Source organism: Stegostoma tigrinum, chromosome 5, assembly GCF_030684315.1.
Source record: "Stegostoma tigrinum isolate sSteTig4 chromosome 5, sSteTig4.hap1, whole genome shotgun sequence".
Classification (NCBI taxonomy): domain Eukaryota; kingdom Metazoa; phylum Chordata; class Chondrichthyes; order Orectolobiformes; family Stegostomatidae; genus Stegostoma; species Stegostoma tigrinum.
The window spans coordinates 43,715,032-43,733,814 of record NC_081358.1 but is presented as its reverse complement, the minus strand read 5'-3'; positions in this window follow the sequence as shown (position 1 = coordinate 43,733,814).

Sequence of the window (18,783 nt, the reverse complement as noted above, 5' to 3'; positions counted from 1 at the left end):
ACATCAAAAGTGTTGAAAACACACCACTGCTTGAGCAGTAGGAGAAAAGGAAATTGATGTCTTGTAAGAAACTCTTCACTAGACGCAAGCAAACTATTTTAATGCTGAATTTCACATGAAATGATGATCTGGTACGCACTTGTAAGAGCAATTAATCAACTTCTTCACTAATAACTGAATTTTGGATCTTTTAAGCAAAATTTACGTCGTAAGTCTGGAGCAAGTTAAATGTTACTTGAATAAAGATTCATCATATTATAGAACATAGAACATAGAACATAGAACAGTACAGCACAGAACAGGCCCTTCAGCCCACAATGTTGTGCCGACCATTGATCCTCATGTATGCACCCTCAAATTTCTGTGACCATATGCATGTCCAGCAGTCTCTTAAATGACCCCAATGACCTTGCTTCCACAACTGCTGCTGGCAACGCATTCCATGCTCTCACAACTCTCTGCGTAAAGAACCTGCCTCTGACATCCCCTCTATACTTTCCACCAACCAGCTTAAAACTATGACCCCTCGTGCTAGCCATTTCTGCCCTGGGAAATAGTCTCTGGCTATCAACTCTATCATATATAGTATTTGTGAACTTGGATTCTAAATTAAAGGGAAAATGTATACTTTATTTTTCAGTTTTGTAATGGTCAAAAAGTCATTTTGAACAGTGAGTTTAAAAATCAGTATTTCTAATAAATCGTGTTCTTTAGATAAATGAACAGCAAGCTACCTGGGATGTTAACTGCAAGAGTGTTTGTTGATTTGGTTTTACATTCCTTACAAATTCAGACAGAATCATGTTGATTTAGAGGAGGTCGTTAACAGCAGATTTGCTGTTATTAGCAATCTAACTGCAAGGCCTGCAGCAGAAGTCCTGCAATGCTTAGAAGAAAGTCAAATATAGAAAGCTGTGGAAGTTTTAGAGAGGATGACATCTACAAAACAGTTGGAGATGAGGTTAAGGAATCTATGTAAGTCGAAGGTGAGCTGAGTTAGCAGTTGCTTAAGGGTCTAAGGAAGATACATTGACTGGAAAAAAAGCATCGAATGAATGCAGAACTTTGCTGAAAAGTAACTGATTGCAGTTGTGCCAACTGAGCAAGGAGCTTTAACATAGACGGAGGAGTGAGCCTTTGCTGAGGTTTAGTTGTTTATTATGCTGTTGTTGAGATAAAAGTGGTGAACCCTTCTTTGAAATATTTGTAGTGCGACCATCTCAAATAGGTCTTGACAAGTGTAACACAGTTCATGTTTTTCTTTTGTGTAATAAGTTTTATGTTAGTTGTTAAAACTACATTGGCAATCAAATACCTTTTGTAAATATATTCAGTGACTGACCTCCATGGTAACCAAAAGGAAAAATAAAACTTAAGCCAGGTCTCACTCCTGGATTTGATTTGTCCAGTATTACTATCACGATTACAACACAATCCATTATTTTTTATGGAAATCAGCATTGATGATTCAACTTTTCAGAAGGACAAGGAGACTTTGGTTGCAGTTTCCATAAAAATCCAACAAACTAATTACCTGACCTTTCTTCCCACACACAATTATGTCTTGGCTTTAGTTATTCTTTTCTATTGCTGTGGTGGGAGAAAATGTGAAAATCAGATGAAGCTGATCTGGACATCACTGTGGGTGTTTGGCAGAATGTGGTGACACAAAAATGTTTTATTGGGGATTTCCTTTGTGACATTGGTGCTTGTGGTTTTCCAGTCTGTACCAGATTTGTGATATTTTCACCTCCTTTCAGCTTCTTATTGTCAAGCAATCAAATAGTTACCCAAATTTCTCGAGCATTTAAAGCTCTAAGTAAGTTAATCTTGACAATCTGATGTTCACTGCCTTGGCTTGAGTCGTACTGTTCTGGAAACTTCCATTCTTACTCCCTTTCGATTTGCGTCAGTCGGAGAAATATACATAAATGAGTGAACAGTCTTTCCATGTCTCCTATCTATGTAAGTAGTCACAGGGCACATCTGATGGATAGGGGAATATGAGAATTTTAATTGCAAATGAAACATGCCAAATAAACTTTGTAATCTGTCATCACTATCCTGTGCTTTTTCGGGCACTAAAGGAGTTTAACCAAAATGCGAATTGTTGTTTATTTGTGGTTTAAAAGGCAACTATTGAGAATTGTTGGTTCAATGTTATCTGCAGCAATGATGTAGCAATGAGAACAAGACCCCAGCTGAAGTAATCATTATTCACCACTCACTGTGTGCTCTTTTACCCTGAATCCAGCCATAGTCTAGGCACGAAACGTCAGCTTTTGTGCTCCTGAGATGCTGCTGGGCCTGCTGTGTTCATCCAGCTTCACACTTTATTATCTTGGATTCTCCAGCATCTGCAGTTCCCATTATCACTGATAGTCTTTTTGGTTCCATCTTATATCAGATGCCCTTTTGGCCTGTCACCATGGGGATGCTCTTTGGTTTCTTGGCTACTAGTGGCCTTTGGTCCAGTCATCTGCCAGGCATCCTTTAAGCTCTCTCTCCCGCTGCAATGTCTTTGGTCTCAGCTTCTGTTGTATGCTTTTTTAGTGTTGCATCCAGTCTCAGAGCTGAAGTTCCATTAAACAGGGCAATGAAGGTTAGAATTGGTCTCAGGGAGGGATATCAAACTGTTCCAGATTGGAGACAGTCACAGGGGCAATCTTAGTTGGCCCGGTGATGTTAAATTAACAATGTTTCAGTGGAATGCTCTTGGAATTCAGCCGCGATTCATGGGAAGTCAACTACATGGGCCTCTTTAGTTTGTGTGTAATTACTTGGAAATCCAATACACTATTTTCTCAGAGATAGTAGAACTGCAGATGCTGGAGAATCTGAGATAACAAGGTGTAGGACTGGATGAACACAGCAGGCTAAGGAGCATCAGAGGAGCAGGAAGGCTGACGTTTCGGGCCCTTTCTGAAGAAGGATCTAGGCCGAAATGTCAGCCTTCCTGCTCCTCTGATGCTACTTGGCCTGCTGTGTTCATCCTGCTCTACACCTCGTTATCTCACACTATTTTCACACTGGCTTGACAAGATTAGGGTGTCAAAAGTGTGCACCAATAGGCACATTCAATTGGATAAAGTAGGTAAGGCCACCACTGTCCTAGAAGATCATAGGGCTGTTCTCCCATTAAAGAGAGAGAGAGACAACTTGTGTTTAGTTGAATCTGTAGGTCCCCATGCTTCAACCAAGGGGAGAGGTTGAGCAGGCAAGACCTTCATGGTTATCACAGCCCATGCATGAATTGAATCCACACTGTGGCATTACTCTGCATCACGTACCAGCCAACTCATCATTAGCTATGTCTCCCTAATGACAGAATAGCTAATTGTCCCTCCAAGTCTTTGCTTAGAGCAAGTGCCTGATGCATGAAGGCAGACTTATGGAGGGGCGTGTCACATCCAGTGTTAAGAGTGCTGAGGGCTCAAAGAGGGCTTTGACACTGTAACCTATGAAGGCACAAGATTGTAAAACAAAGGTCAATGATTTAGACATTGATACACTGAGGAGCAGGAAGACAGCAATGTTTGTTAATGCATGCAGGGAGAAAGTGAAGCTTCTATGAAATGGAATTTGAATAGTTAGTGAGGATGGCATTGGATATGATTGTGCCTGAAGATGACAGAATTGTTCATGAGGCTTGTAGCAGTAATGGGGATAAAATAGCAAGAGATACTGTCAGTGAGCATTTAGCTGAGAATAGCCAAGTGCTGATTGATGAGGGAGTGAAGGAAGGATGTGCAACTCAACAGACAATAGACAATAGGTGCTGAAGTAGGCCATTCAGCCCTTTGAGCCAGCACCACCATTCATTATGATCATGGCTGATCATCCACAATCAGTATTCTGTTCCTGCCTTATCCCCATAACCCTTGATTCCACTATCTTTAAGAGCTCTATCCATCTCTTTCTTGAAAGTATCCAGAGACTTGGCCTCCACCACCTTCTGGGGCAGAGCATTCCATATATCCACCACTCTCTGGGTGAAGAAGTTTTTCCTCAACTCTGTTCTAAATGGCCTACCCCTTATTTTAAACTGTGCCCTCTGGTTCTGGACTCACCCATCAGCGGAAACATGTTTCCTGCCTCCAGAGTATCCAATCCCTTAGTAATCTTATACGCCTCAATCAGATTCCCTCTTATCCTTCTAAACTCAAGTGTATACAAGACCAGTCGCTCCAATCTTTCAACATATGATAGTCCCGCCATTCTGGGAATTGACCTTGTGAACCTATGCTGCACTCCCTCAATAGTAAGAATGTCCTTCCTCAAATTTGGAGACCAAAACTGCACACAATACCCCAGGTGTGGTCTCACCAGGGCCCTGTACTGCTGCAGAAGGGCCTCTTTGCTCCTATACTCAATTCCTCTTGTTATGAAGGCCAGCATGCCATTAGCTTTCTTCACTGCCTGCTGTACCTGCATACTTGCTTTCATTGACTGAAGTACAAGAACACCTAAATCTCACTGTACTTCCCCTTTACCTAACTTGACTCAATTGAGATAGTAATCTGCCTTCCTGTTCTTGCCACCAAAGTGGATAACCACACGTTTATCCACATTAAACTGCATTTGCCATGCATCCATCCACTCACCCAGCCGGTCCAAGTCACCCTGTATTCTCATAACATCCTCCTCACATTTCACACTACCACCCAGCTTTGTGTCATCAGCAAATTAGCTAATATTATTTTTAATGCCTTCATTTATATCATTAATGTTTATTGTAAATAGCTGCAGTCCCAGCACCGAACCTTGTGGTACCCCACTGGTCACTGCCTGCCATGCCGAAAGGGAACCATTTATCACTACTCTTTGCTTCCTGTCAGCCAGCTGATTTTCAATCCAAGTCAGTATTTTCCCCCTGTACCATGTGCCCTAATTTTGCTCACTAATCTCCTATGTGGGACTTTATCAAAGGATTTCTGAAAGTCCAGGTACACTACATCCACTGGCTCCCCCTTGTCCATCTTCATAGTTACATCCTCAAAAAATTCCATAAGATTAGTCAAGCACGACTTCCCCTTCGTAAATCCATGCTGACACTGACCTATCCTATTACTGCTATCCAAATGAGTCGTAATTTCATCTTTTATAATTGACTCCAGCATCTTTCCCACCACTGATGTCAGGCTAATTGGTCTATAATTCCCTGTTTTCTCTCTCCCTCCTTTCTTGAAAAGTGGGACAACATTAGCCACCTTCATTGCGCAGGAACTGATCCTGAATCTATAGAACATTGGAAAATGATTACCAATGCATCCACAATTTCTAAAGCCTCCTCCTTAAGTACCCTGGGATGCAGACCACCAGGTCCCGGGGACTTATCAGCCTTCAGACCTAACAGTCTATCCAATACCATTTCCTGCTTAATATAAATTCCCTTCAGTTCATCCATTACCCTAGGTCCTTCAGCCACTATTACATCTGGGAGATTGCTTGTGTCTTCCCTAGTGAAGACAGATCCAAAGTACCTATTCAGCTCTTCTGCCATTTCCTTGTTCCCCATAATAAATTCACCCGTTTCTGTCTTCAAGGGCCCAATTTTAGTCTTAACCATTTTTTTCTTTTCATCTACCTAAAAAAGCTTTTACTATCCTCCTTTATATTTTTGGTCAGTTTGCCTTTGTACCTCATTTTTTCACCGTGTATTGCCTTTTTAGTTATCTTCTGTTGCTCTTTAAAAGCTTCCCAGTCCTCCGGCTTCCTGCTCATCTTTGCTATGTTACACTTCTTCTCTTTTATCTTTATACAGTCCGTAACTTGCCTCGTCAGCCACGGCCATACCTGCCACCCTTTAGGATCTTTCTTCCTCTTTGGAATGAACTGATCCTGCACCTTCTGCATTATATCCAGAAATATCTGCCATTATTGTTCCACTGCCATCCCTGCTAGGGTATTGAACCATTGAACTTTGGCCAACTCCTCCCTCATAGCTCCATAGTTCCCTTTGTTCAACTGAAACTCATGAAAGAAACAAGCCTGATGACTGCTTAGGTGGAAATAAAGGAATGTTATGAGGCCTGTGTTGGGTTTGGTGGGAGCAAAGAAAAAGGTTGCTGAAACAGCTGAACGAATAATGTAGAAAATGTCATTAGTGAGTTGGTGATTATTTTATGCTGTATTTTCCTGGTTTGCCTTGCATGTGGAAATTTAGAGTAAAATTTTAGGAGTAAGTTATAATTTATTAAAAAGTGGAGATTAGAATTCATGTTAAATAATTTCATAATAATATTTGAGAATAGAGGCTATTGTGACAACAAAATATGTTATGTTGTTGAAGTGATCTATGAATCATGAATTGTAGAGATGAACTACAATAGGAAAGAATTTTAAAAATGTAGAAATATTTCTCATAGCAATATGCTTGAAAGACATGTAGTATACTGACAGTAATTACAATGGGTGGGATCTCATCCAAATTATTAGCTTCCTTGATGTTCAATTTCTGAAAAACAATATGCTAGGTTAGGATAAAAGACAAATCATTATTACTGCAGTTTTGCAAAGCAAAGCAGTAGTCTAGTTGACCTCTTCTTGGCTAATGCACTTCACTGAGCAGTTCCAGCAAAATGTGGACTGAATCCAAGTTTCACTCTTCAGCCACACAGACCTCTAACACAAAGCTGAAAGCCCACAAGAAATCTTTTGTGTTTATTAAATATATTACAGTTCTCTGGGTACACAGATTATAAATTTTAGTTTTGAGAAAAGGTAATTCCTAATTTAAAGTAGGCTCTCTTATCCATGGTTGCTATGTAATGCAATGTGACATAACACAATGAAAGAAAGCTACCAGCTCAAACTTTGACAGAGTGCTTGCCTGGAGCATATTGAATAACACATGCCTCAGGGCCTTTTACACATAAAACAGAGAGTATTTCATATGGGAAAACATATGTGTAGGAGAATTTGGATGGGCCTTGAAAACAAGGAGTCTCTAAGCAGTTGTCTTCCTCAGTCACAATGAACCTTGGGGACACTTTTAAGATTAATCAATTTTACTATAAATGTGCATCATCTTCAGCGTCTGATACTAACCGATTTATTATTATTATTATTTATAATGCATCTTACAACAGCATAAAATAACTTTCACTTGTAGTGTCATTTGTAACCTTAGAATGTCCCATAGCATTTTACAGATAATTAAGCATGTTTGAAATGTTTTCACTGTCATAGTGAAGGAAGCATACCAGCCAGATTAGAAGTTACAATCTCCCACAATCAATAAACAATAAAGTAACAATGACAAGACAAATTCTTTTATTGATATTGATTGAGGAATTAGTATTAATCAAGACAGTATAATAACTCCCCTGCTGTTCTTCAATGTAATGCAGGAGGGCTTTTTCTGTGTTCTTGTGTGGGCAGACAGGATCTTGGTTTAATGTCCCATCTGCAAAGTGGTACCCCTGACAGCGCTGCACTCCCCAGGTACTGCACTGGAGTGTCAGTCCAGACTTTTATGGTCAAATTTCTGGAGCTCTAAAAAGTCCCCATCCAGACACCAAGATCAACAACATTTACAAAATAAAGAAGCTAATAATGAGTATCAGAACAAGGACTTAATTGAGTGGGCTTAAGAGGGTAGCACACCTATATATCTCAACTTACTGCAATGACCCAAAGTCTCAGTGCTGTTCGTGCTTACTGAATAAAGACACCTGCCCAAAAGGTTCTCCTCCATTGCATCAATCTCCAAGAACTTCATCTTGAACATGTGAAAGATCCAAATTATGAATTGACTTGCCCCCAAATTTGCCCAGAGTGTGGGTGGGGGCCGGGCAGTAAATTGTGCCCTAGCTCTGAGTAGCAGCATGGGCTGTAGAGTTTTGGATGACCACAGATTTATTTAGGGAACAATGTGGGATGGTGGCTAGGAGTACATTGGTTCATTTGGGTCAGGCAGTTGTGAGAGAGGCAAATTAAGTTGGTATCTAGGCAACAATGTTTGTAGCAGAGGCTGAAGACATTGACTTCAAGGAGATGATGCCTGCCCCTTGCAACTTCTGCTGACCCCCTGTACCAGCCGGCCATCCTTAAGGAAAGTTCTGCAGATACTGGAACTCTGAAATTTAGACAGAAAATACTCGAAATACTCAGAAGGTCAGGCAGCCTCTATGGTGTAAGAAACAGTTAATATTTCAGGCTGACCAAGTTTCATCATTCTTGCTGCTGGTGAGGCAGATAAATTGTGCTTCCCTGAGTTGAGTTGGCACCAAAATGGCGCGCTTAGTGGTAAATTAATTGTAATGAGTCAACATTCTACCGCAGTATTTATCATCTGATACCTTATCAAAGGCGCCTCCACTATAATCCTACTCACTGTTGATGAATGACCAGCTGTTTTGACTAATTAATGGGATCTACTCTTCATGATGAATGTCTTTTCATTTGGCAGCAAGTAACCTTGCAAGTCAATGCCCTCGTGGTAAGAGTGCTCTGTCTGATCTCAGTGCTGTCTTCTGGCAAACACTACATGTTTAACTGGTTAAACTCCAGCAGCAACCTGTGTGCTATGCAGATCTCTAAATGTCACCATTTATAAAACTAAGCCTAAGATCTCTGCATTTATGAAAGCTGGAAGAGTTTCCCATATGATCATCCTGTATTAGCCAAACAGCCTCTGATTATATAGTTTACTCAGTAGGTTGGTATGGTGATCCTTTAAGCATAATGATAGATTTTGGAAAAGGGCTCATTCAGATCACAAAACCAATTCTTTGAACAGATCCAGAACAGTTTGTTGTTTATTGACATTATTTGGTTTACCTACACAGTTGGTGAAAATTCTATCAAATATCTTCATGACTGAAGAATACAAATTCAGACTTTCAGACCATTAGCATTTACCATTCAACCATTTTGTCAGCAGAATAGGAACTCACAGTTTCCAGAGAATATTGGATTATCCCTGTTTATACGTTCACTGCCATAATGAAATATTTATTTGTTGTTTTTCAAGTGAATAACTGACTTTTTGAGAAATTTTGGCATACTTAGTTTCCTGTTGAAAAATATCAAATTATCTTCTGTTGCCTGGTTGAGATTGCAATGATGCTTTTTAGTTTTGTGAGGCTAAATGTACGTTAAAAGTGTTCTTGGCTGGCTCCTTTTAGAGACAGCTTCACACTGACTGTATTCTTTCCTGTTAACAGTTAATCATCATACCTAAGCCTTTCATTTTCTGCCTCTGCTAACAGCCACTCCTTATTTGCTTTATTTCCTCTGACATTACTGTTTCGTTTTAAACTTATTCTTGTTTAACTTTTGTCATTGGGTGGGCCAAGTCCTCTGGGTATTCAACAAATGACCTCCCTCTTCAGGGAGGCATCGGATGATGCAGACTCATGGGGTTGGGTTAGTCCTAAACTGCAGGTCACTGGCTATTTTGAAAAATACATATTAGGATTTTGCCTCTTCCTTCATTTATTTCCTCAATGTCTACGGGTAGTAATAACACATATACAGCTAATCACTTCAGTTTCTTCAGATAGTCTATGTTTCTGAGCCAATTACCAAAATGACAAATCTATTTGACATTTGATATTTTCTAATTTTCACTTCATAATCAACACAAAATACTTTGTTCTGCTTCTTATTTCTCTTTATGTAGGGTTTGCATTAACCAAGCGTTGCTCATCAAGATTGAACTAAGTCATGATATTACAATAAGACAGGTAGAAGAGGAAGAGCTCACAAAATACCTCAGCTAAAATAGGGACTGAGCCCATACCATCAAATGTGTCCTTTTTCAGATGTTTTCACTGTTGAAATACAAAGGAATCCTTTCTAATACTATCCTCAAACTGCATTTTTTTTTGGTCACCTGTTTCCTTCAAATGCTCATTTTCACCACCTACAACTGACAGTTGCATGGTAGCTGGTCTTCACTATATCCTTTCCACATGAAACTCTTCAAAGATTGAGCTAAGAATTGACATTGTTTAATAACTGCTCAGAAAAGAACATATGAATAAAAGCAACAAAAAGAAAGTTGCTGGAAAAGCTCAGCAGGTCTGGCAGCATCTGTGGAGGAGAAAACAGAGTTAGCGTTTCGGGTCCAGTGACCCTTCCAGAAGTTCTGAGGAAGGGTCACCAGACCCAAAACGTGAACTCTGTTTTCTCCTCCATGGATGCTACCAGACCTGCTGAGCTTTTCCAACAACTTTGTTTTTGCTCCTGATTTACAGCATTCGCAGTTCTTTTGGCTTTTATACGAATGAAAATAACAGTAGGTCACTCAGCCCTTGAAACTTGCTCTGGCATTCAGTAAGACCATGACTAAAATTCCATGCTCTGTCTTCCATCCCTTAACTTTTTACCCCCATCCTAATCAAGAATCTATCCCTATCTTAAAAATATTCAAAAATGCTACTTCCTCTGCCTTCTGAGGAAGAGAGTTCCCAAGACACATGACTTAATGTGAGGAAATATATTCTTCTTATCCCTGTCTTAAATGAGCATTTTTTTAAACGGCTTATAACTGGTTCTAGAATCTCCCACGAGAGTAAGCATCCATTCCACATCCTCTCTGTCGAGACCCCAGTGTTATTTATCCCTTCATTTTACAATTTAACCATTGGCATCTCGAGTCTTGCTGAACATCTTTGCCTTTTAGGGACCTGCCTCATTCCTGCAATCTGGATAATAATTTGGAAAATCCATTTTTTTTGTTCTATTTTCCACTTCTATTTATTCATCCACAGAACTCTTCTGATCGAATTCGATTTGCTCTTCCAAAGTGTAGTACATTTATTATTTTTGGCCTTAGTTTGTATTTTGATATCAAATCTGATGGTATAGCCATCATTAAAACTCAAGGAAACCACCTACTTCCAGGTTACTAATCATTTCTGGTAGCCTGCTGTACACTAAATCTAACATAACATCTGTCCTCAGATCCTGCTTAATTAACAATTCTGCATAAACAGGAAGCCAGTAATATCCACTACTGAAAATGGCGATGTTTTTCATTTTACTGTTGCTGCTATTTTGTTAACATGGCAGTTAGATATAGCCCAAGTACATTAGGGAAAATCTGTACATGAAGCATAGACCTCGATATATTCATTTGAATAAATTGCAACTGTATAGTATGCTCTGAAGAGTTTTCTCAGATGAAGACAAAAAGCAAACCAACACCAAACACGACGACAACAGAAAGGAGAATTGGCTTAGCTGCATTAATCCAAAAATTGCAGCATAAGGACAGGCCTCCAAATAATTGAAGACATTGAAATACTGAGATTCAGAATTAATTTCAACCAAGTGAGCAAAGTGCAAAGAGATTAAGATGAAAAGAGTTCAAAAATTGGTTACTGTTAGTGTCACAGTGGCTTGTAGGTCAGCAAGCACTGGTTTTGAGAATTGGAGATTAGATGGTTAAGAACAGGGTTAATCTATAGCCAATGTGGGGATGTAGGTTGGTGAGGTTGGTGCAGTGATTTGAGGGTAGCAAATTTGGTTTACATTCTTTAAAGGTAGCTTTGGATATACCCTTTACATCTCTGTTTTTATATAGGGTAGGTGGTGGTAATGTCACAAATTTAGTAATCTAGCACCTTGAAATAACATTATGGGGCCTGTATTGAAATCCCAACATAGTAGACAGTGAAATTTGAACTGAATTAGAAGGTAGTCAATGATACCAAATAGCCACTGTCAATTGTAAGATCTGACCTGATTCAGAAAATCTTCTATTCTTACTGTTCTGGCTTACCTGAGGCCCCAGACCCAGAAAAATGTGGTTAATCCTTGACCACTCTCTGAAATGGCCTGGTAAGCCATTCAGTGGTTGAGTACTTAACGCTGACCAAGCCAATGGCATTCACACCCACACCCAAAAAAGATGAAAATAATATATTTTTCAAACCTACTGTTAATTGGTTCAAGCCTGAGCACAGATTTGCCCTTTTGTGCTTGTACTGGGGGCTGAGTAAACCAGTTAGTAAATGGACCCAGTGGAATTTAATATATGCAGCAACATGAATTAGAGGCAAGGTGGGAGAACATAATAGCCAATGTGTTGCCACAACTTTGATGAAAGAAGATGATCATGTTCAGGGGCAGAAGAAATGGATTGAAATGGACAGTAGTCATGAATGTTTACGCCTGCTTAGAGTCAATGTGATGTATATGTACTGTAGTGTACTAATAACATGTGACTAAAGTTTTTTTAGACGAAATTATCTTTGTATCTTGATAGTTGTTTTTTTAAGGGGACTTGTAAGATGTGACAATACTATAGCTTTAAGGGGTATATTTTGTCCTTTTCTTTGAAAAGAGATGTTGAGCCATAGGCACTGAGCTGTCTCTTCTAATCCACTTAAGTAAACAGCTTGTGAGGCCTTAATAGTTTTGTTTTAATGTTAGAACAACAGAAGCAGCATGAATGGCTGAAGTCAGGCTCCCACAGAACCAGGGCTTTGGTTTAGCTTTCAGTAGCTGATGTGGATTCGAAATTGCTTGCGGATTCTGTTTTTTTTTCTAAGTGCTCTTTTCTCCTGGACTAGAGAAACATCACACATTAGACAAGCTATTTTACTGAACTTTCCTTTGCCAAGGGTGCATTTACAGGATGTTACTTTATTGGAACAGTTGCTGTTTGGCAGTTAAATGTTTTATTATTCTGTTTAGTTTTCTAATAAAGTTAAAGTTACATCCATTCTTCTTTCTATTATTTGCATTTTAGCTGTAGGGTAGGAATAAAGTATGTTTTGCATAAAGCCAAATTGCTTAACCAAGCAAATTGCATCAGGAACAGAGCACGTTAAATGAGATGCCTTTAAATAAGATAAAAGTTAGAATCTAACTTTGCAAGCTGGAGGAACAACACCTCATTTTTCGCTTAGGGACCCTGCTGTCCTCTAGACTCAATATTGAGTTAAATAGTTTTATGATCTAAACTCTCTCTTGTCTCAGCCTCCCACCCCACACACCAGGCCTCATTACCACATAGTCTGCCATTACAACGCACCCTATTGTTAGTCACTCACAGTCCCCATTAACAACTATTCACCCTCCCAGCCTGATCGTTAGCAACTCCTTTGTCTGTCCAACTGTCTTTCTCTCTCTTTGGGCTCTATCCTATCGTTTACTCTGTACCCCACCCACCTCCCTATTTTCTGCATATAAACTGACGTTTTCCCAGCCACTATCAGTTCTGAGGAAGGGGCACCAGACTCAAAATGCTAACTGTTTTCTCCCTCACAGATGCGGCCAGACTGCTGAGCTTTTCCAGTAACTTTGTTTTTGTTCAGGCTTTTCCTTCATGTTATTTCTTTTAACATCTGCCACTAGCTCAGTTTAGCTGCTGTGTCCTTCAGTAATGATGCTACTGAGCCATTTTTGCTTCAGACATCGAAGCCAGACTTCGTTCTGGTGCTTCTGTGTTAATCTAGCAATGGACTATTGAATTGCTTTGAAGTTAGAAGAATCTAACATGTAAGAAGGCAAATGTGTTCCTCATTAGTGACAAAACTAAATACGTCAGTCAGCCATGATTTTTTGATTACAATGTTTTTCTGTAAATAACAATAATAACGTTACCCAAAGACATGCATTTGACAACGTCTAGACAAGCTCTTATTACTGTCTGACCATACATGCACTTCCTTGTGCTTTCTGTTTTGCCAACCAAACTGGTGACTAAGCAACAGAATACTCCCCATCTCTGAATCACATCAGTTTGGGCTTTGTCCAAGCCATCTGACAACTATAAATTCACATTTGGCTACTGAACAGAACTTAAACTGTTTCTAATTTACAAAAGCCACATTTGTGTTTTGAATGGCAATGAAAAAAAATCAAAAATTGGCTTTTGTCAAAGGAATTTTATCGCTATAAAAAGACATGACTCAGGCAACCTAGCTAGGGAATAATCAAATTTCTTCAAATTGTAATAATTGGCTTCAACCTGAATCAAGTTTTGAAAGGTAAAATAAAGGTCAAGTGAAAATAAAATGGGCTACTTTAGAGTTTAGGTTGAAAGTAGGCCAGTGAGTAAATGCTTGTTTTAAGCTGAGATCATAACACCAGCAATAGAGAGCCAATGGACATCAGGATGCATATAAGTATAAGATGTGGAATATTCATAGGTTCATCTAGAGGACCTACCTCCTCTTCATCAGACGTCTGGTGGCTGCACACTTGAGCGCAAACTTGTTCAGATCCAAGGTTCTGTGTCCTAAAGCATATGGGAAGAATGGTTTCTGGAGCATACATTTCAGAAGATAGTCAAGTCATAATGTATGGTAGATTAGCCAGACAGCGGGTTTAAAGGGACAGGAAAGTTTTAGGAATGCATTATACAGTACCACATTACTGTGGTTATTCAACCGTCACATAGTTGTAGACAGAGATGAAGGTCAACAACAGTCAGCAAAATGCCTTATTTTGTTCCAATAGATAGGCTTTAATTTTATTAATTTTAGCACAGGAAAAACGCTGCCATGATGATCAAGAGGGAGGCTACTTGGAGAAAGGAGCTGTTGAAAGTGAGATGGGTCTTTTACCATCATGGGAGTCAAGATGCAAGCAAGGCAACACATCACAAATGGCTGTTTTCTGCCTGGTACTAGAGTGATTAGCCTTCTTCTCCTTTGACCTTTGCAAATTCTGTTAATGGCAGAATGAGAACTGTCCACAGCAGCTAGCCAGGTATCTGACAAAGAAGGAGTTATGTAATGGTTGGGGTTCATGTGGGAACCATTGACAGAGGGTATTATAAATTGGAACTCAGGCAGTTGATGCCAGGTACTATGGTGAAGAAAAGAGTAGAATCTTTATTTTTAGATTATTAGGATTGTCAGGACAAAATTAGATCGTAACTGACTGACTAGAGGCGCAGGTCCCACATTTCCATGGTACGGCCTCTGCATACATTAGAAGTTTCAGCAGATGTGGAGTATAACTTGGAGGTGGATGTGCAGAAGCACAAAATCGTTTTAAGTTAAGAGCAAATTAAGTCATTTCATGGAGTTGCTATCTAGATGGCGGGGTCAAAGTCTGTTAATCCTGAAGCCAATTCTTCCCTAGTCCTCAGGTAACATTCAGAACTTTTCTGGATCTCGCTGATGGACCATTGGATGGACAGATGTAGTAATTCTATACAGTTCATCCTTGTCGATATCCAGCAAAACTTTAGAGCTCTTTTCTCAGGATGATCTATAGCTTGATTTGTAAAGTGAAACAGCACATGTTGTTAGAAAAGTTGCCATTTTGTAATGTCTGCCAAGATCATAAATAATGCTTACCGTCCATTTCTCTTTGGAGGTTTTTGCTTTTCTTGAAGAAGTAGAGTGCAGTGCAGCACAGTGCTTGTTCATTTTTTAAAAATTGTTTCGCTTTTCTCTCTCCTTTTATTCTCCCTTTTCTGCTTCTCTTCCACTGTGTTTTTCTTGTTGCTGCCGTCTTATGAGCTTTTGTTGGGGTTGATTAGCTCATTTGGCTAGATGGCTGGTTTGCAATGCAGAGAGCTATCTCTAGTATAGGTTCAATTCTTTTGCTGGCTGAGGTTGCCATGAAGATTTCAACCTTGCCCCTTGCCTAAGACATGGTGACCCTCAGATTAAACCACCACTGGTCATCTTTCACTACTGACAGATCAACCCTATTACCCTCTGGGGCTATGGCAACTTTACCAGCCTTGGTCCCTTTAAGAGTGCAATTTGAAGAAAAGGAGTCTTGTCGGTCAAAAATTGCAGGTTTGCTGGTGCAGGTTTCAGCCAGTAGATGGTGCGCATTCCAAATAATGAGTGAATAAATTACATAGGCTTCCTTCTACTTGCGTGATGAATTAGAAAGAAAAAATGGTGCAACTAGATAGCCTTTGCTCACAGATGAGCCTTCTTAGCATAGAGAAGTTCAGTTAAGTTTTGCTAAAGCTGCATTTTATTTTATAAAAGCTTTGCAGCTATGCTATGAAGAATCTTTAACTGCATTTTGTTTTAAAATGTCTGAACGGCAGACTCTTGAGTTTTATTTTAAAGTGAAATTGGATGTTCTAACTTGAAAGAACTTAGACTTTAAGCAGAAAGGGACTAGATCTGTCATCTGGCTAGTCAAAGCCTACCTACAAATCTACATGCTCCGAGGTTGATTGTCTGAATTCTTTGATATCCTGTGCGGTTCTCAACTTGGTTTTCAATTAGTTTTTCAAGATTCTTGCAATCATTTTGTTATAAATGGGCATCACTATAGCTGCGAACGATGATGTGCATTTTGCCATCAGCAACAATGGCAATTCTTGTGTTATTCTTTCTAACATAAGAACCTATGTGTTGATAATGTGGTATTGAAAGATTAACAGACATTTATTAGAATAGACTTATAGGCACAAATATCATATTCACGGGTACTACCGTACTGTGGACTAGTATTGTGATTTTTGGTCACAAGGGTGTGTGTGTTCCTATCTGCATATCATGCTTCAAGTGGTCTGAGCTATGATGGAATCTAAGACCTCAACATATGTGGTGAAAATGGCATATGGATGCTTGCCTACATTGCCCAGGGTTTAGAATGTAGGAGAAAGGAAGTCGTGTTACAACTTTATAAAACACACATTCGGCTGCAGATGGAGTGCTGTGTGCTGGTCGCTACACCATTGGAAAGACATAATCCCATTGGAGAGAGTGCAGAGGAGATTCAGGTGGATGTTGTCTGGGATGAAAAGTCTCAGCAATGAGAGAGACTGGATGGGCTGGGTTTATTTTCCCTGGAGCAGAGCAGTGTATCTGATTGAGGTACACAAATTGAGAGGCATAGACAGAGTAGATAGTAAGAATCTCTTCCCCATGGCAGACAATATCTAAGACCAGAGGACAGAAGTTTAAGGTGAGAAGCAAATGGTTTAGAGGACATCTGAGAAAATACCTATTCACCCAGATGGTGGTAGATATATGGAACATGCTGTTTGAGAGGATGGTACAGGCAGTTAACTCTTGAAACATTGAAGAAGCATCTAGATGTGTGCTTAAAATACCAGGGCAAAGCAGGGTACGGACCAAGTGCAGGTAATTGGAATTAGTGCAGATTGGTGTTTGTTGGTCAGCATGGACACGGTGGGCCGAAGGGGCTGTTTCTATGCTGTGTAACTCTGTTAGTCTATGATTCTATGACTGCTATACCAACCCAGAATACAAGCTATGACAAAGACATGATAGCTTGAGAATGGCTCTTAAATATATACCGACATACTCATTCATAAGGGATTTTGGATGAAACATCTTCATTGCATTGACAAAAAGACTAAATACACATGCTGGGGATTTTCTGGGCGTGATCTCACTAATGCAAGTGATTTCAGGATGAAGCTGGCAAGCAGTTCCGTTCAGCAGGTGTTAATGTTCTGCCTATTCCTGACATCTTGTTTCAATTGCAATGAAAATGCTAACACGAGGGAACTGATGGGTTGCATTAACTTTGAGGCCAGCAGTTGCCCTGTATCAGTACAAGGAGGCTAAGGATGCATCCAAGGTGAGGTGAACAAACTTGTTAGATACATTGACTTCACATGAAGAGAGGCAATTTTTTAGAATTGACTCACCAGGCAGGCAATTGAGGTTGATACCGTGAGTTGTAATAGAGTGTTAGGTAAGCATTTAGCACTAAAGGTCAATATATTATGTGTCCACCCGTGTATATAAAAGAATAGCCAAACATGGCTGAAAGTTAACTGTTTAGCAAGGAAACTTAATATTGGTCCTGCCTATAAATTTGCTTCAAAAATGAATCTAGCCATCATTCAACAGTCATGAAAAAGAATTATTAGCCTTTAGTCTGCAAGGAAAGTTGAAAACAAAGAGAAGGACCAGAAAATAAGCTTTTTTTCTAAAAAAAAGGGCATATATTTTGCTATCTTTTATAAAGTGAATGTTCTTTTGAATAACTGAGTAGCTCATGATAGTTTAATAAGAAGAGTTTGTCTTTAACTGTGGGGCACAGTGGCACAGTGGTTAGCAATGATTCCTCACAGTCCCAGGAACCTGGGTTTGATTCCAGCCTTAGGCAACTGTGTAGTGCTTTAATGTTCTACCATTGTCTGCATAGGTTTCTCCAGGTACTTCAATTTCCTTTCACAGTCCAAAGATGTGCACATTAGGTGGATTGATCATGTTAAACTGCCCCATAATGTCCACAGATGTGCAGGTTAGGTGAGTCAGCCAAGGTTAAAAAAAAAAGTGGGGTTATCAAGTTGGGGAGGGCCTGAGTGGGATTGCCTTCAGAGGGTGAATGCAGACCTGATGGGCTGAATGGCTCTTTCTACAATTTCAGGATTCTATGTACTTAATATATTATTTGTGCTGTAATATTTTTATTTGTAATTTCAACCCATGGATGCGATTTCTGTGACTCAATGTGCAGAGTTGTCATTTAACATGTACCAAAGTTCAATGAGAATGTTTGGTTTCAGATATAGAGTGACTGTTCAATGGTCTGATCATACTCCAGGTCATCTCACATAATCAGTCAAAATCATAAGCATCACAATCCTTTGGATTATCTGTCACAAATTCAGAAATAATCCATTACTTGAAAGGGTGGCATGATGGCCCAATGGTTAGCACTGCTGCCCCACAGCACCAGAGGACTGTCTGTGTGTACTTTGCACATTCTGCATATGTTTCCTCTGGATGCTATGGTTGCTTCCAACAGTCCAAAGATGTGCAGGGCAGGTGAATTAGTTATGGGCATGAGAGGGAAGGGAGGTGAGTCTGATTTGGATGTTTTTGAGAGGGTCAATGTGGATTTGATGAGCTGAGTGGC